Source organism: Erpetoichthys calabaricus, chromosome 17 (assembly GCF_900747795.2).
Source record: "Erpetoichthys calabaricus chromosome 17, fErpCal1.3, whole genome shotgun sequence".
Taxonomy (NCBI): Eukaryota; Metazoa; Chordata; class Cladistia; order Polypteriformes; family Polypteridae; genus Erpetoichthys; species Erpetoichthys calabaricus.
This window is the reverse complement of record NC_041410.2, coordinates 34,846,890-34,874,462: the sequence shown is the minus strand read 5'-3', so window position 1 is coordinate 34,874,462 and position 27,573 is coordinate 34,846,890.

The window sequence follows — 27,573 nt, the reverse complement described above, 5'->3', positions numbered from 1 at the left end:
CTGTGACTGTCAAGAAAATTCTGGACAACCTGCACGAATGAGGGTGCTGATTCAGTTGGCTTCAGTTTCTTTTTGAACTCATCGTCAAGCATCAGTTCACGAATTTCAGGGCCAACAGAAACACCTTCCTTAATTTTGGCTTAACTTTTCTCAAGACCAAACTTATTTGTTAAATTCTGAAACGCATCGCCTTTACTGTCCAGTCACCCTAGTTAGTCCAAGACCTGGAACATCATAACTAAAAAACGGGACGTGCTGAACGAAAATGGTTTTCAGATTTGCAGTCAGCAAGTGAAATTTGTTAAAGTACAGGTGAAAGAATCCCAGTAGCAAAATGCTTGTTGACCAGTGTATAATTTTCAATATAAATTGCTCAATAATTCAAAAAATCTTCAAATAAGGAAAGCAGAATTAAATGGCTTGAAATTAAATTCTTTTCACTTTCTTAGTAGATTTCATTTTTTTTGCATTGCAGTTGAAGTTCACATCAAGAAGTTAGCACAATGTTTATCGTCACTTTACAAAAAACAGAACTGTTAATAGCAGCAACAACATTTACTTATATAGCACATTTTCATACAAATGATGAAGCTCAATGAGATTAGGCAATACTAAGTAACAAAGAATAATGAGAATTTTAAGGATCTGAAGGAAAGCAGGTTGTAAATGTGAATGCACTGACCCACGAAACACACATTTCTCTAAAGAGTTACAAACATTTGGGCATTGAATAAACAAAGAATTCTGATTCGTTAGAAATAGACCTTCATCAGTGAAGTCAGTAATGGATGTGACATCTAACAGAGTCACTGACATTTCTGTTCCTTGTACTCGTGTCCACGAGCAATGAGATAAAGAGGAAGAGGAGTACAAAAACACCAGGAGCACAATACCAAGGGATCAAGAAATAGTGTATAAAACAGACGTGAAAGCAAACTGAAACTTGTACAGATCATAACAAGGCTAACTGATAAGTAACAGAATGGTGCAACATGAACTTTAGAGGCATGTTTTTAAAAGGTTTTTGTTAATGGCAATACCTTTAGGACAACCATATCCTCTTACACAAATAATAATGACAAAAATAACAATCATGATCAGTTGTAGTTAGAACATTTCAATGCAAACTAGTTAATTACACACTTTAAGAAAAAATATATCAGACTAAAGTTATGGAATTGTGATTATGATTTGCATTAATCCATTAAAATAAATGAAACACAGCCCACCCAATCTAGCTAGAATTATGTCTTTTCACAAAAAATACAAACACACAAAATTCTATTTACAAATGAATAGACAATGACCTCTTGACATGGTGGCTCTTAGGCTAAAGATCTGTGCTGTTATCCCGAAGGTTGCCGGTTCAAATCCCTGTTACTGCCAAAAGAGATCCTACTCTGCTGGGCCCTTAAGCAAGACCCTTAACCTTCAATTGCTCCAGGGGCGCTGTACAATGGCTGACCCTGCGCTCTGACCCCAAGGGGTATGCGAAAACTAACAAATTCCTAATACAAGAAATTGTATAAGGTGAAATAAAAAACAAAAAAACCAAAGAGCACCTGCATTGATAATTAATTCAGGGATGTCATTTTTGGTTTTCCTTATTTCAAGGCCATCTGTGACTGGCAGGGCTTGAGCCACCATTAAGAAGACAGATCATAAGGGAGGCGGGGGACTGGACACTTGGTTGGCACACTAATAAGCTTGGCCTAGGGCACAAAATTGCCAGCACCAGCACTGGTGACTGAACACACATGTCCATCCACCCATCCATTATCCAACCCGCTATATCCTAACTACAGGGTCACAGGGGTCTGCTGGAGCCAATCCCAGCCAACACAGGGCACAAGGCAGGAACCAGTCCTGGGCAGGGTGCCAACCCACCGCAGGACACACACAAACACACCCAGCACACACTAGGGCCAATTTAGAATCGCCAATCCACCTAACCTGCATGTCTTTGGACTGTGGGAGGAAACCCACGCAGACACGGGGAGAACATGCAAACTCCACGCAGGGAGGACCCGGGAAGCGAACCCAGGTCCCCAGGTCTCCCAACTGCGAGGCAGCAGCGCTACCCACTGCGCCACCGTGCCGCCCGAACACACATGTCTCCCCACGAAATTTTACATGACATACATTTAAATATAATAACAGACAACTAACACGACTTTCACATCCATTACCCATTCCTAGAGAGTATAGATTTTATACTGTTTAATGAAATGGGGAGAGATTTCTAGAAGTAATATTCTTTTAGATTTAACAAACATTACTGACAACTAACGAATTCGTGAAATAATTTCTCATGTTATTCACCTTCTTGACAAAATATTTGAGAAAATATAGCCTCAAACTGAGAACTACAGTGTTTGGCATGCTTTAGGAAGACATTTTTCCAAGTAACTTCTACCATTGTACAATGCATTTGGCATCAAGAGACTAACGGTCATTTACAATGAGCAAATACAGACTTGAAGTATTACCTTAATGGACCTACAACCAACTTTATGGATCATTCTAACAGATTGTTTCTATATAATTCTTGTACATTACATTTATTAACTTACTTATCTACCTATTTATGCATTTATTTATTTATAGAGCTCCTGTAAAAAGCCAAATATCTCGTTGGGGATAAATATCTATCTATCTATCTATCTATCTATCTATCTATCTATCTATCTATCTATCTATCTATCTATCTATCTATCTATCTATCTATCTATCTATCTATCTATCTATCTATCTATCTATCTATAAGAACATAAAAAAATGTGACAAACGAGAGGAGACCATTCAGTCTATCAGGCCCGTTTGTTTAGCTAATAGCTAAACTGTCCCAATATCTCATCCAGAATATTCTTTAAAGTTGTCAAGTTGTTTCTTCTTCACCTATATGGCTCGGTAGTTTGTTCCTGATTCCCACAATTCTTTGAGTAAAGAAGTGCTTCCTGGCTTCAAACCCAAATGTTCTTCCCTTGTATGTCCAGTGGCGTCCTTGAGTATGTGATTCTTCTAGATCTACAGTACCTCATCAATGTCTTTGAGGATTTTGAAAACTTGGATTAGGCCCACATCCAGTCTCCTCTGCTTGAGACTAAAGAGGTTTAATTCTCTGAATCTTTCAGAATATGACATGTCCTTCAGTTCTTTGATGCTCCTTGACTGCTATCATCTGAACAGCTTCAAGTGCTGCTATGTCTTTCCTGTAGCATGGTGACCAGAACTGCACACAGTACTCCAGATACAATCTCAATAGTGCATTATATTTGTACTTTGAGCTACATTATTTGTATGAAAATATACTATATAAATAAATGTTGTTGTTGTTGTTATATTGTCTAAGCATAACGTAATTTGATTTTAATTCAACAGTTCTTATGATATAATCTAACATTTTATTTGCCTTTATAATTGCTCCTGCACATTACTTAGATGATGATAATGTTATGTCAACATAAACCCCTAAATCCTTTTAAGAGGTTGCTTCCTGTATGACAATATCTCCCATCTTGCATTTATAATTGACGTTCCTTTTGTCTATGCTCTTTTTTTACATTAAACTGCAGTGTTCTCCCAGTTGTGAAGCTTGTCCAAATCTTTCTGAATTGTTTTGCTATCTCCTCAGAAACTGATATTGCTCTAATTTTAGTATCCTCTGAGAATTTCACAAATTTAACAACTATACCATGTCATTATTAATAAATATCAGAAAAAATAACAGACCACGGCCAGATCCTTGAGGGACTCCGCTGCTGACCTTGCTCCACATGGAGCATTCTGCCCTTATCGGTACTCTTTGTCTCCTGCTGGTTAAACAAATTGAGATCTAGTTGTGTAGGCCAACTCTGATCTCTACAGCTTCTTGTTTTAGAATTAATCTTCGGTGTGAGGCCATATCAAAGGTTTTTTTTTTGATAAATCTAAGTAAATTATGTCATATGCTTTGCTTTTGTCAACTATGAACTAAGCGGAATGCCCATTCATGAAGGTTTTTCCAGTGTCACATTTCTAGCTCACTGGGTAATGTTGTTCTAGTTTTCTATGGCAAAAAGGCTTGCTGCCCAATCTGCGTAGCGATTGCACAGGTCATGACAACCTTTTGTGGATAAAGTTCTTATTTTTCAAAGCCTCAGTATGTTTTAAGATCTTACATTCCAGTTTTTTTTTTATTTCTGCTTACTGCTTTTTTGTATCACATTTATTGGGTGAAACAGGAAATGAAGACGTGGACATATCAAAAGATTGTCTCAAGTTTAAAATATAGAACTGTGAGGCGTTGTTATCCAAAAATTTAAAAAAGAGAATGCTGTGTGGATAGAAGCATGACACTGAACATGCTGATTACTCTCTCACAGCAGTATTAATAGGTGATCTTATAACATCGAAAAACAAGCTTAGATGGAAATGTGGATGATTTTCTTTGCCCAAATTTAAACTGGGAAAGTCCCAAAATACACACAAGAACAGGAAGCCATTGACATGATTAATGACCACTTTAATAACTCAGCACAACCAAGAGGGGAAGTTTGTCCAGTTTTGCATGAATTAAGATAGAAATCAGAGCGTAAAGATCTAGTGACTATAATTTTAAAGTTTTAATAGTGTTATGTCAGAGCAAAAGCAAACTAAAAACGGAAAACTGTGCTTCAAAATGCCTACTTTTGAATGGATGTGGCAATGCTGTAAAGAAATAGACTTTCATAAATGTTTAAAAGTGGGATGGTGGAGAAATTGAGTGCATTACAAATAACACTGGCTTCCAGTGTAAAATCCTCCAGTGCAAAAAAAAAAAAGATTTATGGGTGCTAAAACCATTTCTGAAATTGAAGCTGTTTCTGCGAAATATTTAGTGATAAACAGTGTTTTGAAAAAAATTGTTAATTTTTAAAAATAAGTTGTTTGTTTCGTGGCTTACCATATATACTCACAGATAAGTCGGGACTTGCTTTTATAGTATAATTTCTGGTATTTTATAATGTCGGTCGTATAAGTCGAATGCGGAAAACTCACATTATTGGTCCAAGAGATTATGATATGCTAACACCCACCTGAGAGAGCACACAGCCTTTTTTATGTATTGTGCCTACGTGACCACACAGTAATACCCGAACTATTCTGAAGCGACGTTTGCACTGATTTGTGTTGTTTGTATCTCACGCCCTCATACACCTTTATCGTAAGAGCATCCCTTATCTACGATGGAGTGTTCGATCAGAAGAAAATATGAAGCAGGTTTTAAATTAAACGTTGTTGAAGTAGCGAAAGAAATTGGTAACTGCGATGCTGCAACAAAATTCGATGTGTCTGAGAAACTGATGTGAGATTGGAGGAGGCAAGAAGATGTCAAAAAAAAATTAAGTGTTATATTTTTTAACGGGCGTATAAGTCCGGGTTTGATTTTATGATCGATTTTTCGGGTTTCAAGACCTGACTTATACGTGAGTATATATAGTAAATGTTTTTCATACTCAGAACATTATTTGAAACATATTTTGTTCTGACAAATTGCAGCCCTCTTTGTTCTTAATGTTAGCTGAATTGGAAACAACAAAAAAATCAAGAATTTGCTGCACCTTATTCTCCATCAGTATATTTTTTCTCTCTTTGGTATTCTTTCAAAATAGCCAAAAAGTTGCATCTAGAAGGTTAGGAAGAATTACTTTTTATTGTTCGGAAGTTAGAAAGCTGTTGTTTAAATGTTTTTTTAACAGAATTGTGCAAGGTTGGGCTCATACATCTATCATCTTGACCAGAGGCCATACCAGTAGACCACAGGAAAGTGGACCTAATGACAGATTACATAATAAGGATGTAAAATGGCATCCAAGATGTTGTAAAACAAAACACGACATCTGAATCATTACAAAATTCAAGCAAATAATAAAAGAAACAGAATCATCACCCTCAATAACCCCCAATAAAAGTACAGAAGTAGACTAAATAATAGTATGAAACCCAGTCATGACAGCTGGCTGAACGTCTCCTGACTGTCAGGCATTTACAGGACAAAAATAAGTTTTTACCGTTGTTTTGTTTACATTTGCGTATTGAACGTCACGTGTTGATGACATCACCAGCCTCTCTTTCTTGTGGCAACCTTAAAGTAGAATTCTGTGTAATTTTGCATGATATTTTAAAAGCTTAAGAGACAGCATCATGTTGGAAGCTTGCCTGCGCTTTGTTTACTATAAAGGAAAGATTTTGTCACAAATAAAAATTTCAAAAGCAGAAGGAATTTTCCAGCATTTAGACCTTGGAAAAATGTAGTGGTTAAGAGTTTGTTTGATGACAAAAAAATGTATATGTTTGTGTTTGATGTATTTGTTTACTGACTCCTGCTTCCATCTTACTTTCAGTCTGCCAGGAACCTTCAAGTAACAATCCCAGCCTCTCACTAAAATGTTCTCTGTGAGGGTTGTTTCATTTAATGGAAAAAACAAAACAGGCATGACACCACAGATAAACAACATTTCTAGGTCAAAGTATAAAGCGGGACTGAAGAAACTGAGAAAAATAAGAAATTAATAAAGGACTGGAGAAGAAAACAAAATCTGCAGGGGTTCCGAAGCCACGAGACCACCTGGCCAGCCCCTTCTAGGCATTCTACCTAACATAAATGATCTCAATCAGTCAGCATGGTTTTCAGGCTTCATGTGGAAGAATTAGACGATGATGGTGGACCTCTGGTCTTCAACCCATCAATGTAGGGACGTCACAGTGCTTTGATCAGGTGGTGATGACGCAGATCGCCACCACAGAAAACTGGAAAGAGAACAGCAGAGAAAAGAAAAAAAGATAATTAAATGCATATACAGAATATCAGGGTTACACTAAAATGAAGCTCTGAGAAATGTTAATATAATGAGTTTTTAGCAGTTTACTAAAGTGCTCCATTGTATTAGCCTGGTGAATTTCTATCAGTAAGCTATTCCAGATTTTAGGTGCACAACAGCAGAAGGCCGCCTCACCACTTCTTTTAAGTTTAGCTCTTGGAATTATAAGCAGACACTCATTTGAAGATCTATGGTTATGATTTGGAGTGTAAGGTGAAAGGCAAATATAGGATGGATTATGTAAGGCTTTCTAAACCATAAACAGTATTTTAAAGTCAATTCTAAATAACTCGGGTAACCAGTGTAGTGACATAAAAACTGGAGAGATGTGCTTGGATTTTCTTTTCCTAGTTAAGATTCTAGCAGCTCCATTCTGCACTTGTTGCAGTCACTTGATATCTTTTTTGGGTAGTCCTGAGAGGAGTGCGTTACAGTAATCTAGTCGACTAAAAACAAAAGTGTGAACTAATTTCTCAGGATTTTGCAGAATTATAAGGGATCTAACTTTTGTTATATTTCTTAAGTGAAAAAATACTGTCCTAGTAATCTGATTAATATGTGATTTAAAATTTAGGTCAGTGTCCATAATGACCCCTAAATACTTTAACTCTGTCTTGATTTTTAAGCCTAATGGATCAAGTTTATTTCTAATGCCCTCATTATATCAATTTTTGCCAATCACTAAGATTTCCGATTTCTCCTTATTAAGTTTGAGAAAATTCCTACACATCCATTCAGAAACACAAGTAAGACATTGGGTCAGTGAACCAAGAGAGTTGGGGTCATCAGGCGTTATTGATAAATACAGTTGTGTGTTGTCAGCATAGCTATGGTAGCTCATGTTATGCCTTGAGATAATCTGACCTCATGGAAGCATGGAGATTGAAAAGAGCTGTGGACCCAGGAGAGACCCTTGTGGAACACCATATAGAATATCATGTGTCTTTGAAGTACAATCACCACAACTAACAAAGAATTTTCTACCTGTCAAGTAAGACTGAAACCAATTTAAGATACAATTTAAACATGCAAGTGCAAAATAGACAAGAACAAGTCATCTACAAATGACACCATTTTCATTTTAGTTTAGAGTCCATCATGAGACATATGATGACCTTCATCTTCATTAGCTCACTCTGCTCATCTCCTGGTCTTATTCAGATTCTGCTCTAATAATTTTATTATTAGCTATTCCTTAGCTAGAAATGACCGGTTCTTTCCATATTTGAGGGGATTTTTCTGTAAGTATATAATGTTTTTCTCACAGATCTGCAAATGAATTTTATTGTCAACTCTAAACACAGCAATGAACTGCAACCTTGTCCAGCAGCTTTTTTCTGCCTTACGCCCAATGCTGCCAGACAGGTTTTGTCCCCTGTAATGCTAATGGTACAATTCTGCAAAAAAGAAAGCTAAAAGCCTTTCACCCAAAGCACTATACATTCATAATCGGCATGTGACACACTGAGAAATTATAGCATTGCATATTCAACACTCTTTCTGCTGAATAGGATGCCCGAATGCGCTCAAGTATAATATTCTGACTGAGGTTGGGCTGTGATTTCCTTACAATGAACCAACCCCTCTGGTAAGCATCTGTCAGCTGACTGCTGCTGTCACTGGGGTAATTGGCACAGTGAGGCCACCAGCCTTGACCGCACTCTGCTCATCCCTTCTGACACAAGATGCAATATCAAGTGACAATCATTTGCGCCTACAGAAATGCCTCACTTGTAGGTGTCCAGTAGGATTTTTATGGCTTTTTCACTTCAAAGCTTGAGTTATAAGGAGTGGACACCATCTTAACAGGATGTGGTAAAGGAGAATCCAGTGTCAGATTACCTCTTCACTTACCTTTGAGTTTTACAGCCAGACATCTCCGGTCAAACTGCTTCTCTGACAGGCAGCTGTATGTCGCTTGCTCAGTCAAGCATAAGGTAAAATTACCAATAAAGGTTTTAAATAAAACCCAGGCAACATCAGGAAACACACCTGATGACCACCTAAAATAAAGAAAACAAAATCAAAATCATATGCCAGCAGGCAGCCTTTTCTCTGAAACTGCCAGGATAGGCTTCAGCTGCACCATAACCCTGAAATAGATTTAGGGGTGTCACACATGTGCATCAGAGGGACATCTCAAGGGCTTATCCAAAGTATGCAAAACCCCACTGGGGTGAGAGGGGGCACTGTGGCTAACAACGTCGTCTTTCTACTCATCCACAGCAGAGAGAAGACATCTCTTGAGGGTAGCTAACCTTGCCTATTCAGGCTCCTGAATGTCGGTGTCATTCTTGGATGTGGACTGCATTGAGGATGGAGCTCAGATATCTGTGACCTGCTCATAAAAGTCACTTTAGACAGAGCGGAAAAGGCTATTTATATTAATGTTTGCGCTGTCGCTTATTTTGTTTGCTGTTTGCTACTGCAATTAAAAGGAGTAGCCCAGCTGGCACCTCAATACTTCATGCAAACATCTTGTGTTCCTTCCACCTGTCCACAGGGGATTAAAGATGGCTGTATCTATTAATACTCTTAGGTACATCATCAGGTATATTATTTGTAATAATGTCCAATATGACAAGCGCTATGAAAAACACAGTTATTGATTTATAATGAACTACCTCTAGGTGGGATTGATTGAAAATGATTTGGTGTTTGTGGTCTATGGTTATTTAGCTCATTTCTTTGTGTTCCTCTTCATTCTTCTAGTTTGCCATTAGTTTATTGTCTTTTACTCTGTATTATGTATCTATATTGTGAGGAAATTGTTTTTTGTTTAAATTTGGGATATTTCCTTCCATTTTGAAAATACAATGACATTTTACTGCTGAGGTCATTACTGACACACCATTACATGATGCGTTTTGCAGTTCCTTCAGGCAGCTGTTTACTATTACAACTATCCAACATGAGAGTTGCTGCAAATGTTTACAGCTTTCATCTTGTTCCATTACGCACATCACTTCATGTTGTGTAACACTTGGAAACTTCTGATTTCAATTTAATTTACACAATAGGGATAAATGAGTTGAATAAATGCCGAACACAATGCACTGCACTATATAATTATCGGTGCTGTTCATAAGAAATGCTTTGAGAACTCATTAAGCTGGTGACCTTCAGTCGAGTTTCATTTCTCTGGTACTGTTTTTGATTTTATTTCTACCATGAGAATGATGGGAGGGTATACAGACCCTCAGTTTATCAGGAAAAGCTCAACTGTTTATCGTGGGTGCAGAAATGTACAAGCTGCAAAGGGGATCAGCAAAAAGTTCACAGAGAATGAAATATGGACAGTACACAAATTGCTGTGCTAATGAATAGAATTTCTAGAAGCAAAGGTGATGTTCTTAAAAATCAGGTCCCAATCAATAGCAGCAGACATTAATAGATCACGAACCCAAACTACTGAATGGTCCAGGACTTGGAGTCAGGATTGCGTAAAAAGTAGAGATGGGAAAATGATACCGAAATGTCGAAGCTTGTGTAAGTCAGTCTGAAGCGTAGTGAGTCGAATCACTGTGTCAGAGCTTGTGTCAAAACACCGCTGTCATGTGACCCGTGATGTTTGAAGCATTGAACGTCATAAGTGCTTCACAGTGAGCCTTATTGGTTTGATCGTGCTTCATCGGTTTCACAGCTTTGGCACTAAATGAACTGGTAGCCTATATAAAATGCATCATTCTCATTCAGCAATGTTGGGTTGTGAGGAGAGAGAGCTTTGGAAAGCGGTGGTGACAGATGGCGACTAACAGCGGAAAACGACGTTCAAAAGTTTAATTGTATAAATGGACAAGCACCATTGCAAAATAAAATGAACACAGACGTTTCTGACCTTTTATTGGTGACATGAGACTGAAACAGTGAGAGCTGCTTCACTTGTGCTCTTGAGAGCTTGCCTTGACCTCAGTTGATCACCAGATGTTGCTGTTCACACTGGGGCTGAGGCTTTAAAGCTTCAAATCTTTCTCCGCACAAATAGAAAGAAAGCCTCAAAGCTTCATGAGGCTTCATTTTTCCATCACTAGTAAAAAAGTGTAAGTAGCAGAGACAGACTTTGTGTCAGAAGCTGTTGTGCTGTGAGGGGCCTGGTGACCCTCAGAAACTTGTCTTCTGATTGGCTTGTGACTTCGACTCTGACAGATTTCCTCCTGTCAGTTTCTTCCAGTTGCCAGTTGCCTTTGGACACGGATGTCCTCACCGACACTTTGATTTTTTTTTTTTGCAGTTTCTCTAAAGGCCTACACTTACTAAGGGTAATACTGCTCTGTCTCATTTCATTTTTTAATTGCTGTTTTCTTTCCATTATTTTTGCTATTTGATACACTTTATTACTGGAACACTGTCCAAGTAGGACTTCAGAGAGTATAATAACACAGTCTGCTCCAACTCTACTTTAAGACACACAGAGGGTTTTTAATTAATTGACAGAAATTGGGACACCTGTGCAAATTGTTTGCGTCAACTTGCAAGGCTTAATTTACTTTAATTGCTGCAGAACATCTGTAGGTTGTAACCTATTAGTTGCTCCCAGTAGAATAACTATTTATAATATTCTGATGTGTCCTTTTTTCAGTTTTTGCTAACTTAAACTTTAAATTCAAACCTCTGGCAGTTTACTGCTTACCTTTTTACCACTTTAGGGCATTCATTGCATTTTAACTAATTAATTTGGAAGAAAAAGTGGAAAAAATGAGGTGTTACAAAGCTTCTGAGTGGTAGTGTGTATGTTATCAGATTGTCAGGCAGTGTCAGGTCTTTTGAACCATAATCTGCAGCATGTGGCCAGTAATAGTTCTTAAACTTCCTCTTCTTATCTCTTCTATGTCAGCACATTCCAGCTTAAATATTCCTCATCCTCCTACATAATTTTCCACCTGCCTCTTTGGCAACATCATATTAACCTCTAATCAGTCATTAAAAAACATGCTACACCCAAAATATTTTTTCTCTTATTTGTCGATGTTGCTTCCAGCAATGATTGAGAAAAACTGTTAATGTCATGTTTATTATGGAAAAAGGGGGTGACAATGTTCCTGACACAATAGGTTTTACAATTTGGGACCAAAGCTGAACAAACAGTGGCAAATATCAAAATGTTCCTTAAACAATCTTATTTTACTCATTTGGCCTAATCCTGATGTCAGATATCCATTCATATACTGCTTACAGTGCCCCAGACATATGTATTTTTGCTAAACTACTGTTAAATAAACCACTTTCAGAAAAGCCTTTAATAAATGACTGGGGTATGCTCAATCAAGAAGCTTTTGAGAGAGGAAATACTGTCAATAAAATTTTCAGTGCTGGGAAAATGCATAAAAAGCACAATTAACACAATTTTCGTTCTTCAATCTGTCAACTATTACAAATGACATTTTGCAAAATATGTAGGATGAAATTTGGAGACAATGTGACTATTAGTAAACCAAACAAGCTTAATGGACTGATTTGTCAGACTTTATATGCTCTATGTGCTTAAAGGCCAACAGTTACTGGATGTTGGAACAGTTATGGCTCAGTTGTGGGACACACTCTTGACATGCCACAGTTAGTAGTTTAGGAGAGGGTGAACTGACAGCCATTAATACGGAGTGCTTTTAGCCTATGAACTATTCATCAGAAACACTGCTGGGGGTCCTTTATACCAACAGCATTACATCTTTACAATGCCTCACTCTGACTGCTATCTATCTATCTATCTATCTATCTATCTATCTATCTATCTATCTATCTATCTATCTATCTATAGTACTAGGGGGTTCGCCCCCTGCTCGCTTTGCTCGCCAACCCCCCCAGCCTGCGCTACACACCAGCCACTTTGCATCTCTGCCACTCATGTTGTGAAGAGGGGGGCTGAACGCACCCCAAGGAGACACAGTCGCTCCTCCAAAACCCCCTCTTAAACGGTGATACAATTGGAAACAAATACAGTTTTTTTTTTTTACAATCAGCTGCTGGCTTGCTGCTGCTGCCGTGCCATGTGATCTGAATCTCACGCGGCGCTTCAAACATTTAAAAGCCTATACAGCAGCTGTCCTACTCTTTGTCTTTTATTTCCGGGCCTGGTTAAATCTCTTGGCACAAAGTCTCGTCTGTCGGGACATGAGTTCTTGAAATTTTTTAGTTTATAATTTAAAAAAGGAATAAGAATCTGAAAATCTAACAACATCACATTAAATTTCGATAAATTCTGAAAAGAATGATACCAAACATATTTATGTAGGTTTTAAAATAAGCCCGATTTAAAGCATGACAAAAAAGTGACATAAAAACATCACATGAAATCATTGCACTTTTAGGCTTAGGATTTTATATATATATACTGTATATATATATATATATAGAGTACATATAGAGGCTTTTCTATCTATCTATCTATCTATCTATCTATCTATCTATCTATCTATCTATCTATTGTGGCAGACGGCCAGGACCCATGCCCGGCTGGGACGCCCCTTCAACACTGGATCCGGGGGAGCAGCCATGGGATGCATTCTCCGTCTCCTGGAACACTTGGTGGCAGCCCCCCTGGGTTGCATCGGGGCCAGTATCATGGAACACCATAGCTTATCCTGGTTGGGCTTCCTGAGTCTGTGTGGGCATCAATGCAACCACACCCAGAAGTGCAGCCTAATTAAGGTTAATTACCACCTGAAGCACTTCCAGAAGGGCTATAAAGGGAGCCTGCAGCCACTACTCAGGGCTCCAGAGTCAGGAGGAGGAGGACAAAGCTGCCCTGGGAGGAGTGGAGAAAAAGAAGAGTATGTTTTGGGTGCTTTATTTGTGTTTTGGGGACTGTGTAGGGCCAGTGGGGCATGGGGAAGATGTGTCCCACGGCTGAAGAATTAAATTCTTTAGTTTATATTACCCGTGCCTCTGGTTTCAGTCTGTGTCGGGTCGGTGCCAATAAAGCGCCTAATATCTATCTATCTATCTATCTATCTCTATCTATCTATCTATCTATCTATCTATCTATCTATCTATCTATCTATCTATCTATCTATCTATCTATCTATCTATCTATCTATCTTATCCTGCCTACTATACTAAGATTACTATATATCTATCTATCTATAGAAATGTAGAGGTATACAATTAAATAATTTTGTTTTTGGACTGGGGATGTGACCCCCATTAGTGCCATTAGTGTGAAGAGCCCTTGAAATGCTCTGCAGACTTTTTTGAAGAAGAGCCATTTTTTGTGTGTGCGCTTGTGTTTTAGTAGACTCTCTGATACTGAGCCAGTGAATCAGACATAAAGTGCAGTAAATGAAAGTCAGTGGTAATTTAACCTCTAGATTTAATTAAATATTGAAATACTGGCACTGTAGGTGACAGCTGTCCTTGGACGCTGGGATCTGAGCTTGGAAGGCCTCATGCTGTGCAATTCTTCAAGTGTCAGAAAGGTAAATGCTTAACAGCTGAAAGGAGAAGGAGTGAACATTAACGCCTCTTGGTGTGTTTTTAGGGTATTGTGCCGTAGTAATGTGAGGTTGAACTCAGTTGAGTGTCTTACATGTCTTACATTTATCAGTTCCCTATAAAACGTTTAGGTTGGATCTGTGAAGGATGGGATATGCCCTGCAGGCAGCCTTTGTACTGTGGTGTTAAACAGAAATAAACTTTGAATTATGTCCCCTCTCTTTTTATATGTCTAGTAAAGTTTTTACTAAATTGTTTCATTTGATTTGTATAAAAATTGCCTGAGAATGTCTTTTTGCCTAACTGTGTAGTAATAGTGAACCTTCAACTTTATGGCAGACGATTTATCAAATAAGGATCTGTCGCACACTCAGCCGTGTCCCTATCCACAAACTTTGATGTTGCCCTGCAAAAGATCTCTTAATGTGTGGTACTCATTTGTAGTTACTTCATCAAATGAAGGTTTAATGTGCTTTCAGTCTAGTGGGCTAAAAAACACGTACAGTTTCACTGCTTTGAGAAAAACACTTTCCCTCATTCCAGGTGTATAAATTGCCCACTTGATACAAAAATGTCACCTTTATCATTTACTGATCTTCTGCATTTGGAGTTTGTCCAGATAAAGGACATTTTTGATGGTTTTGTGTGAACATGCCATGCTAAAGGGCAGAAGGGTGATGCAGTGTTTGATGTTGCTGCCTGGCTGCTCCAGAATACTTAGTGAGAATCTCAGTTCATTCAATAATTGTGTGGAGTTTGAATGTTCTTCCTGTGTTTGTCTGGTGTGTCTTTCTTCCACATCCATGTCATATATCTTCAGATTCAAAATCCCAGCACCTAGGAGCAGTTCAGCCAGTTGGTGGCTTTGTATTGACTCCATAAGCCAGAGTAAGGGTGTGTGCCCTGAAATCGACCAACAGACCAGGCCAGGAACAATCAAACAAACTTTTCATGAGCAATGACCGACTGATCCTCGGATCTGCAAGTCACACTACCATGCTGTTGTAAAGAGACAATGGGAACGTGATAAAGAGTTGAGAACCTCCATTTCATCTTCACAATCAATCAAATTCTGCAAAAGTTAAATGAAAAAAGAAACAAAGTTGGGACAGATACGGCCTATAATCCTAAACAATAGGCAAGTGCTTCTGAAGGCAGAGCTCTGTCCTCTTCAAATGTGGGTTTGATACTGACTGCTGATTTCTGCTCATCTTGGTCATCCTAAATACTAAGTGAGGCAGAAGGGACGGGACTGCCAAGGTGGAGGAAGAAATGACATCATGGAAAAAGAAGAGAGAGAGAGTCAACATCTGTGCTACCCACCTCTCCAGTGCCATTGTCCTCACCCCAGAAGACGCTTGTGTAACACTGCCCATGGTATTTACAGCTCCTTGTGGATTCATTACATAAGAACAAGACAGAAACCTACAGTCTTTCACATGATCCACCACACTGCAAGATTTGTCATTGTAGCTTACCACACCTTCCCCTTCTAATGAATAACAACAGCAAGTTCATTATGGTCTTCATCCATTTAACTATTTTTTGGCTATAATGTTGAATTACTTTTCCTTATAAAATCATATCTTCTTGTATTGTATCCTTTAGTTGTTAATTAGGAAATCACCTTCCTTCCTTTCTCTCTTCCATGTTTTAACATTAACATGGACAATATGGTTGATAGGTGACTTTGGCATAACTCAGTCCTAAGAAGAGAGCTGATGTGAGATGTGCTGTTACTGAATGAGCACGTGCAGATGGGATAACTGGAAGTTTAAATACAAACAGAAGAATGTAAATAAATAAGCCAGGAAATGTTGCAGAGCAAACTACAGGAAGAGTCAAGAAGGACTGATCTGATCTGATCTGTCTAGCAGCATGGTAATAAATTGTTAGCATCAGTATTCCTGTGGGACAGATTAGCATCCGCCTGACAACATTTGCATAATTTCGCAAGATATAATGTACCATGCCAAAGTGAATGGAATAGTTCAATATGTATGGAAGCAGTTAACCAACATTTAAATGGAAATAAAAAAAGCCTGTTCATTATCAAACCCTAGCCATACATGGACAGGGCTCCGCACCACTGAAAGGCACATTAATGCCGCACTCCCCCCCATTTAAGAGTTGACCATAACCTAACATTGATGTGTTTGAGTATCTGAAAGAATTCCCACATAGACACAACAGGCAGGCATGGCATAGATAGTGCCCAGACTGTGACGCCAACCCAGTGCACCAAGCCAGGCCAGAATAAAAGACTGCCGTCAGAAGGAAAGACCCACTGTCTCTGTTTTACACACATGCAAGTTTAACCGGACACATGTTTAACTGGGGCACTATGAAAATAAAATTCAGGGCCAGTACCAAGAATGCCAGAGAGCTGGCAGAATCCTGGCTCTCTAATGAAAACACCATTAACAGATATACAGTATGCAGGCTTAAAAAGAAGAACATCCAAATAGTAAAAAAGACTTTGTGACCAACACCTTCCGAACCCCACCTTATTAACCTCCCCCTTACAATCCCCCCATCACTTTTCACTTGCTATATACTGCCTTTGATTCCTGTATGTCTAATCATTTCCTCTGATGATGATACCTGATAGGTTGTTGAAAGCTTAGGAATAAAAAACTTTTTAAAGTATGTGAGTCATTTTCTCCCTTTGTGGATGTCTACCTACAAATATATGTAATATCTATCTATTATATAAAAAATCTTGGTTCAAGACATGATCACTGCGGTGGGTTGGCACCCTGCCCGGGATTGGTTCCTGCCTTGTGCCCTGTGTTGGCTGGGATTGGCTCCAGCAGACCCCCGTGACCCTGTGTTCGGATTCAGCGGGTTGGAAAATGGATGGATGGAAGACACGATCATCTTGGAGAGACACTTTAAAGTCACACCCTACTTACAAACAATTTTTCAGAGACACTTTAACATCCCACGAGACAAGGAAGTGAGACAAAAGGACAGCTGCTGTACAGGTTTTTAAATGATCAACACACAGTGCAACATGCAGATCACGCAGCTTGGTACCAGCTAGCAGCAAGCCAGCAGCTGTTCCATCCGCACAGCCCCCTAGTAGTATAATATAGTAATAATATATATATATATTGTCACACACAAGCACATGGGAGGTAGCTAAAGGGCTCGAATAGTGACAATTCCACGTCTGACCAGGGGGTGGCGAGGTGCACTTTTTCTCTCAATCCTCTGCAGACCATCATTCACAGGAAATTCCACAGGGTTTCGGTGCCCATGATGATGTCACTTCCTGCCCAGGCGACTTCACTTCTGGTTCCAGCGCCTGTGATGATGTCACTTCTGGCGCCAGTGATGACGTCACTTCCTGTCCAGACATTTAAAGCCGCCATCTTTGCCACATGTCATCAGTTATTATTTGGACTTTGAACCAGACACAGCTCTACAAAATCCAACCCTTTTTGAAGCAAGGGCATAATATATGGATGGCTGCCCCAACATTTTTTATGTCTCCTGTCCAATTTTGTGACAACATATAGATACATTTATATATAGATTTATACATATATATATATATATATATATATATATATATATATATATATATATATATATATATTCATAGCATTCATAGTCTGAAACAAAATCTGATTGTATGGGTGGTTACCAACCAGGTAATGCATGTGGTTGGTCTGCCAATCAGCAAACATCCACCACGGGCCCTCTCAGTTGCAAGAAGCAGATCATAGAATGTATCCATCCATCCATCCATTTTCCAACCCGCTGAATCCGAACACAGGGTCACGGGGGTCTGCTGGAGCCAATCCCAACCAACAAAGGGCACAAGGCAGGGAACCAATCCTGGGCAGGGTGCCAACCCACTGCAGGACACACACAAACACACCCACACACCAAGCACACACTAGGGACAATTTAGAATCGCCAATCTACCTAACCTGCATGTCTTTGGACTGTGGGAGGAAACCGGAGCGCTCGGAGGAAACCCACGCAGACACGGAGAGAACATGCAAACTCCACGCAGGGAGGACCCGGGAAGCGAACCCAGGTCCCCAGATCTCCCAACTGCGAGGCAGCAGCACTACCCACTGCGCCACCGTGCCGCCCTCTCATAGAATGTATATATACATATATATATATATATATATATATATATATATATATATATATATATATATATATATATATATATATATATATATATATATTTGTATAATTTGTATTGAGGAGAACTTATATCGATAGCTTTCATATCCAAGAACCTCTTGACATACAATATTTTTGGCTTTGCTATCAGGGGCAAGAATGTAGCTGTGATCTCTTTGCCAAAAATGTAAAATGTTGGAACGGTATCTCTGGCCAAGCAGAAGGTAGGTACAGTCCAACATCAAATGTCACTGTATCTGATCATGATCAGCTCTGATGGGAGAAAAGGACATGGCTGTGATATCTCTGACAATCAGCAGCTACCCTCAAAAACATGCAATGTTACTCCTTAACAATCTCTAGATGATAATGTCTGGTGAACAAATAGGTATCGCTAGCTAAACGGAGGTGAGGTGCTCTCCAGCATGTGGCGAGAGGTAGAGCGACTCGAACAGAGAGCTGGCGTGTGAGTGAGGAAGGCCCTGCCCGGCTCCCCATTCCTGAAGTCCAGCCTCTCCCTCCCCTCAGCCCACAGCCTCTCTGTCGGATTCGCGCGAATAACTTGGTGCCACAAGGGAACTATGATACTTAGCGTGATGAGAGAAGTTGCAAAATCAATCGGAATGTTCAAGCAAATTATAGAAAAAAAACCTGATCTAAACCCGTTAAGTAGTTCTCTTGTGAAAAGTGGACAGATATACAGACAAACAGATGTTGGATTTTATATATATACAGTACAGATATATTTATCTACACAGTGTATATATATATATATATCCATCCATCCATCGTCCAACCCGCTGAATCTGAACACAGGGTCACGGGGGTCTGCTGGAGCCAATCCTAGCCAACACAGGGCACAAGGCAGGAACCAATCCCGGGCAGGGTGCCAACCCACCGCAGTATATATATATATATATATATATACATATATATATATATATATATATATATATGTTGTGGAACATGGCCCAGACACAGACAGGCGGACACCGATAGTTCACCCAACACACGTTTATTGTACATTATTTACATAAGATGACACACACACAACCCCAAAACTCCCCCAAAGTCCAGGCCTCACAATGCCTTTGCCTCTTCAGGTCCGCCTCCACTCCTCTCCATCAAGACTTTGTCTTCTACACTCCCGACTCAAGCCATCGAATGGAGGGAGGTGGCCCCTTTTATACACACCCGGACGTGCTCCAGGTGCCTCCCGATTAGCTTCCGTCTGCCCTTCCTGGTGTGGCGGAAGTACCGGTTGCGCACCCGGAAGCACTCCGGGTGTCCCTGGTCTTCTTCCCCTCAGCACTTCTGGGTGTGGCGGAAGTGCTGAGGGCCAGGGCTCCTCAGGCATTGGGACGCCCCCTGGCGGTGACCACGGGCCCCTATAGGGTTGAGCTTCTAAGCTCTGTTCCCGTGGTCTGCAAAGCCACCAGGGCGGTCACTCCCTCATGGTCTGGAGGAGGCGAAATCCCTCCTCCGGTCCTTCCAGGCGTCCCGGCTGGGTACCACCCCCAGCCGCTTGCCACAATATATATATATATTTATATATGTGTGTTTGTGTATTATATATATATAATGATAATCTTGTGTTGACCACTAAAAATGCAGAGCTTTATTTGTACCACAATCAGTAAAAATCACTAACACCCATTTTTTTTATCTGTATTCAACATCTGATATTATATTTGAACCACGATTCGTGTTAAATGTCCCTTTGGAAAATAACAGACGACAACACATCCTCTCATGACTTCTTTTTTAGCTTTACTGTTTAGAGCAAACTTTACAGCAGAGTAAAATACACATCTGGAAAAGACCCCAGTGTAAAAAACGAGATTCTTCAGGAAATGTCTTTTTTTTCTGCAACCTGGCAGCAACACTTCCTCGTGGCCTTCGATGCTCCCAGAGTCGGCGTGCAGGCCTGCAGTACACTCACTCCCTGGAAGGTCTGGTAATAATTAGAGCAAGTTTACTCAAGTACTTCTGTTTAACTTCAAAGTATTTTCTTTTTTTGTTTTCTGCTCAAATTGAACATAATCAACCCAAAATAAACAACATGGTCAGTAACAAATGGAAAATGTTTAATCTAAAATCAGGCGTGAGTGACCGGTTGTTCTTTTGCCCTCGTACTCAATAGCAGTGTGACCTGACAATGAAAGCAGTCGAGAGTCGAGACTGGGTCAGGTCACGTTATACTGTATGCTGTCTCACTTTCAGGCTGCAGCAGTAGGGACAAAGCACAGATTACAAGGAAAGTCAAGAATGAATAATATAAATTCAACAAAACTTTAATAAGAAAGTTTAATATGACTATGTGAGGAAAACCTCCAGTTCTTTGTAGAAGGCTCAGACAATATTTAATGTTCAATGAGGCCAACAACCAACAGTTTCTTCAAGTTACTAAACTTAAATTGGGTACGGGAGAGCATCAGGACTTTTGTTTAACAAAGAGTAGTGCAGCTGTGATAATCTTGTAATAGTGAAATGCTGCGCTTTCACCTCAAGGCTTTCCACAACAAGGCGGGTTCTTCTGGCCCCAGTCATCCTCACCATTGCAGCCTTGACGGCCTGTTCTGTGGTCAGGGCGGTGTCTGCCGGGGAGACGTTTCCTCTCTTACATCAACTGAAAAGTGACAGTCAGCAGGCTTCTAAGAAAGACAAAAGACCATTTCGAGGACTGAGTGACGTCAAAGAAACCAAAAGCATTTTATTTATTGCCATTTTCTATTTTAGATTACTTTGTAGGTTTTAAGATAAAAATTTGGCCACTTCTTTCATGCTGAACACATCATTCCAGCCTTATTGTTTTGTAATTTTTTCACCATAATTGCAAACATACATTTGAAAAGAATTGGCCAGTGAGATCCTTTTACTTTTAAATGGTACTTGGAAAGAAAAAAAAAAAGAAATCATCAGTAATATCTCGTGCTAGCTGATATGATTTTAGGCTCATCCATGTCATGTCCTTTTTGGCAGGATTTTGTTGGGGGTTTAAGTGGAGCGACTTTTGATTTAATGAATGTGTTTGGACATGACTGCTGGAGAAATGCGGTTTTTTAGAACGTTCACATCATATTAAAGGAATCAAAAGCTTTCCTAATATGATCAAGGCCCAAGGAAAGTGAATGACTTGGCATCAAATTCATTTACTGTAGAAATTTAGCTGATTGATTTATGGCATACATCTATGTAACCATTTATGACTTGCCAAATCCATTGCTAAAAAACGCGCTGTTCATTTGCAGCCAGCCATAAACAGAAGTGGTGGTGCATTCTGCCTTTCATTTAGAATCTTAACATTTCCAAGATATTGCCTTAATTAAGTCATTTGCGCTTACATGTTTAGACCCCTGTGGAGTCTTGCATGTAAATTTGACAGCAATTTTGGATTTATGTACTACATTGTGATATTTTGATTTCTGCCATTTAGTTTAACCTTGGCCAGCTTTTGACTTTGTGTTGTCTCATTTTCTGTATTGTGACTCCTGATACTTACAAATACAGCAAAAAGGGAATGAAAGCTTAAAAAGAATCAAACAAAATCCTAGACTGGTCCTCTTTACAAATCTGGGCCTCATTCCAGGCAGCTTAGACCCAAATTCAAGGCCAAGTATATCCGAGTATAGCAACAAGTCAATTAAACTTCTGGGCTATTGATCTGGTCAGATAAGTAGCAGAGGGGGTTGTTAATCAGTTTCAGCTGCTTTAGTGTTCAAGAAATGAACAACAGGGGCACTAGAGGGGCAACAATGAGACGACCCCCAAAATAGGAATGGTTTAACAGGTGGAGGCCACTTGCATTTTTCCCTCCTCATCTGTTTTTTCACTCGTTTTGCGTTTGGCTACGGTCAGTGTCACTACTGGTAGCATGAGGCGATTCCTGGACCCTACAGAGCTGAACAGGTAGTCCAACTTCTCCAGGATGGCACATCAATACGTGCCTCCCATTGCTATTAGGTTTGCTGCGTCTCCCAGTACAGTCTCAAGGGCATGGAGGAGATTCCAGGAGACAAGCAGTTACTCTAGGAGAGCTGGACAGGACTCCTCGTAGAAGGTCCTTAACCCATCAGCAGGACCCATGGGTATCTGCTCCTTTGGGCAAGGAGGAACAGGATGAGCACTGCCAGAGCCTACAGGTAGGCCACTGGTGTGAATGTTTCTGACCAAACAATCAGAAACAGATTTCATGAGGGTGGCCTGATGGCCAAACGTCCTCTTGTGGGCCCAGTGCTCACTGCCTGGCACGTGGAGCTCGATTGGCATTTGCCATAGAATACCAGAAATCACAGATGACAGCAGGTTCACCTTGAGCACATGTGACAGATGTGAAAGGGTCTGGAGAAGCTGCGGAGAATGTTATGCTGCCTGTAACATCATTCAGCATGACCAGTTGGGTGGTGGGTCAGTGATGGTCTGGGGAGGCATATCTATGGAGGGACGCACAGACCTCTACAGGCTAGACAATGGCACCTTGACTGCCATTAGGTATTGGGATGAAATCCGTGGACCCATTGTCAGACCCTATGCTGGTTCAGTGGGTCTTGCGTTCCTCCTGGTGCACGACAATGTCTGGCCTCATGTGGGGAGAGTATGTTCCTGGAGGACGAAGGAATTGATACCATTGACTGGCTCCCATGCTCGCCAGACCTAAATCCAATAGAACGCCTCTGGGATGTTATGTTTCGATCCATCCGACGCCGCCAGGTTGCACCTCAGACCGTCCAGGAGCTCAGTGATGCCCTGGTCCAGATATGGGAGGAGATCTCCCAGGATACCATCTGTCGTCTCATTAGGAGCACACCCTCCTCCCCCCCCCGACGTTGTCAGGTATGTATACAAGCACGTGGGGGCCATACAAACTACTGAGTACGATTTGGAGTTGCTACAATGAAATTTCGGCAAAATGGACGAGCCTACCTGCATCATTTTTTCACTTTGATTTCAGCCCTCTGTAGGTTGATAATTTTCATTTCCATCAAACGATGTGGCGTCCTTTCATTCCTAACACATTACCAGTCCATATCAGTAGAGATATCCAGGAGAATTTTTTTTCCCTTTGAGATTTGATGTGTTTTCAAAGTGTTCCTTTAATTTTTTCGAGCAGTTTATATTTACATGTTTGAGTAAAATGTCTTTGTCTTGTTTGCAATACATACAAAATACAACTGCCAGGTTGTTAATGAGGTCTAATAAATAATGAAGTCTCATATTATTCCAATTCTGCGATCTTTACATTGGCTTAAAGTGGAATACAGAATTCATTTTATTCTGGTATTCACTCATATAGCACTGTATGGTTTAGCTCTGCAGTATATTGCTGATCTTGTGCATCACCATTCTTCTCATTGGGCTCTAAGGTCATCTCACCCAAGATCTTCTAGTTATCCCACATACGAGACTGCACAGTGATCGAGCTTTTCAGTCTGTTACTCTGAGATTATGGAACAGCCTTCCTTCTGCTTTGCGTGCGGAGCTTTCTATTATTTAAAAGCAGTTAAAAACTCATTTGCTAAGACAAGCATTTAACTTGGTGGTTTTAAGTTGAGTCATATGTCTACTTGCTGTTTATCGTTTGTTTTTAGTAGTGCAGTCAGTTTTTAAATGTGTTTTATTATGATATTGTATTTATGTTACTACTTTGTACTACAGCACTCAATGACTACTGTCTGAAATAGGTGCTTTATAAATAATTTTAAAAAATAACAATAAAATAGGTTTACCTGAACGATACAATCTAAAGCAAACAAATCAGAAATCAGCACTTTAGAAACAAAGGCACGCAAAAGTGAAAAGTAGGATTCAAAAACAGAGCAGTGCCAAAGCTGCAGTATAACTGCCAGCAATGCTTAAGTATATGCAGGGGCCATTGTTCCAGCTGCATTATTAGGTGGCCACGGCTCTTTAGGCTCCACATACAGGAGACAGGGCAGATAACGCCAAACCACTAAAAAACAAAACAGTGCAGTAAGCAATAAACCAAACAACAATCAGTAGATAATATATTATCAAACCAAAAAACCAAAAACATAATGTACAAAATAGTATTGGGAAAACAATAAACATGCTAAATAAACAGAAAAACTTATGAGCCAGGGATGAAATCATCGCCAAAACAACATTTTGGACATACTTTCTACTCTCTTATGAGAAAAGAGGGTAAACTGATGTAACTGGATAGAAGAAAAAATGGGAGACCCAGATGCACAGCTGCATAAGAGGATGAGAACATTGAAGTATATAGCGTGAGAAGTAAATACTTTACAGGTCCTCAACTGGCTTCTTCCTTAAATACACCCCAGACACTAGTGTCATTTACAAAAGTTAAAAGAAAAGGTTAAAATGGGTCAAGAACACAGACATTTGGAACATGAACTTCTGGGTGATTCTATACGTATTTGCCCATTATAACCTTTTCTTTTTTTTTGCCACTTTCAGATGTGACTTTTTCTTTGAAACTCTACTTCTTAGGCATCCTGGAGTTGTCTTTTCTGTATTGCAGATGACGCTGTTATTTGTCATGTATTTAAGGAAGCAGCCAACTGAAGACTTGTTAGGTTCTCTTTCTCAGACTATGGATGTTGATGTCCTTATTCTCTCATGCAGATGTGCATCTCAGCCTTCCCCTTCTTCTTCTATTCTGGTTAGATTCAGTTTCCCACCTTCTCTAAAGAAAGTAGTGGTTATCTTTAAATTAATTTCTGCAGTTTTTTAGTTTTCTTTTGCATAGCAACACTGGACTGATATGTTTCTTGAGGAAACTCTTTCGTGGTGGCCATTTGTGAACACAGAATTGAATTTTAGGAACAGCAGTAGCTTGCAACCCAGGAAAAGACAATTGACTTACTTTATTGAACATAAAGACATGTTTTGAATGTGTTAACCTAATTAGAAATGTTTCTCTAATAACCAATTAACATTTAAACATGGTTAATTACAGGTGAGCTAAAAGAATTCCCCCGTGAGGACACTGAAGTAGTAGCCGATGAGAATGGAGCTTTGTAGCCATATGTGAATAATACATTAAAAAGCAGTTATTTCAAGCAGTAATAGCTATTTGCAACATTAGTAATGTCTTGGCTATATTTTTAAATCGGTTGAATGGTACTTTGATTAAAAAGTATCCATCTTTATCAAAAACATGAAAAAGACCGGAGGATTCCAAACTTTTGAATACTAGTGTATGTGGCGTAACATGCTGACCAGCAGCATACTGACAACACAAAGTCCAGATGTGATGTAAATGCACAAGTTATGGAACTGGTTTTGTGTTGTCCTTGACCTAAGGGAACACACACATCCACCAAAGAAATATTGTGGTGCCAGCTGGGTTGCCCCTTTTAATAACTAATAAGTCCCATAAACTAAGCAGGCTCTCGGTGGAGTGAACAACAGAAACAAAAAAGGCAGTGAAACAAGGCAATGTCTTCTTCTTCTTTGGGCTGCTCTCGTTAGGGGTTGCCACAGTGGATCATCTTGTTCCATATCTTCCGGTCCTCTGCATCTTGTTCTGTGACACCCATCACCTGCATGTCCTTTCTCACCACATCCATAAACCTTCTCTTAGGCCTTCCTTTTTTCCTCTTGCCTTATAGGTCTATCCTTAACATCCTTCTCCCAATATACCCAGCATCTCTCCTCTGCACATGTCCAAACCAACGTAATCTTGCCTCTCTGACTTTGTCTCCAAACCGTCCAACCTGAGCTGACCCTCTAATGTCCTCATTTCTAATCCTGTCCATCCTCATCACACCCAATGCAAACCTTAGTATCTTTCACTCTGCCACCTCCAGCTCTGTCTCCTGCTTTCTGGTCAATGCCACCGTCTCCAACCCATATAACATAGCTGGTCTCACTATTGCCCTGTAGACCATCCCTATCAATCTTGCTGATATCCGTCTGTCACAAATCACTCCTGACACTCTTCTCCACCCATTCCACCCTGCCTGCACTCTCTTTTTCACCTCTCTTCCACAATCCCCGTTACTCTGTACTGTTGATCCCAAGTATTTAAACTCATCCACCTTTGCCAACTCTACTCCCTGCATCCTCACCATTCCACTGATCTCCCTCTCATTTACACACATGTATTCTGTATGGTCCTACTGACCTTCATTCCTCTCCTCTCTAGAGCATATTTCCACCTCTCCAGGGTCTCCTTGACCTGCTCCTTACTATCGCTACAGATCACAATGTCATCAGTGAACATCATAGTCTACGGGGACTCCTGCCTAATCTCGTCTGTCAACCTGTCCATCACCATTGCAAATAAGAAAGGGCTCAGAGCTGATCCCTGATGTAATCCCACCTCCACGTTCAATGCATCCGTCACTCCTACCACAGACCTCACCACTGTCACACTTCTCTCGTACATATCCTGTACATCTCTTACATACTTTTTTGCCGCTCCCAACTTCCTCATTCAATACCACAGCTCCTCTCGAGGCACATTGTCATATGCTTTCTCCAGGTCCACAAAGACACAATGCAACTCCTTCTGGCTTTCTCTATCAACACTCTCAGAGCAAACATCACATGTGTGGTGCTCTTTCTTGACATGAAACCATACTGCTGATCACTAATTATCACCTCAGTTCTTAAACTAGCTTCCACTTCTCTTTCCCATAACTTCATGCTGTGGCTCATCAATTTTATCCCCCTGTAGTTACTACAGTTCTGTATATCCCCCTTATTCTTAAAAATCGGCACCAGTACACTTCTTCTCCACTCCTCAATGTAATGTGCAATGTAAAGCCAAGAAAGTGTCTGGCTCTAGCTCTGTCTGGTGGTCTGCTCTTCTCAGAATGAAATGACCGCAGCTAGTTATTCACTAGACAAGATGGGGCAGAGTTAGTAGCCCTCATTGGTCAGTTTCTTTGAGCTTTGGGTGGAAAAAGAGACAATAACATCAGTGACAGCATCCCCTTGTATCCTAAAATATACTGCTCAGAAAGTGACCCACTGAGGTGCATATGTGGCAGTGTCTATAGCAGTGCCTCTGATTCTAAAGCTGGCAGAAGAAATCAGAAATAATGACTTAGGACAAATTGCAATAGGAATCAAAGAAAAAAGATAAAGGAACCAGTCTGACGTCTTTTTCATGGGAATGTGTTTATTATTTCTCTTGGCAGAGATGGCCAAACTTGTCTTT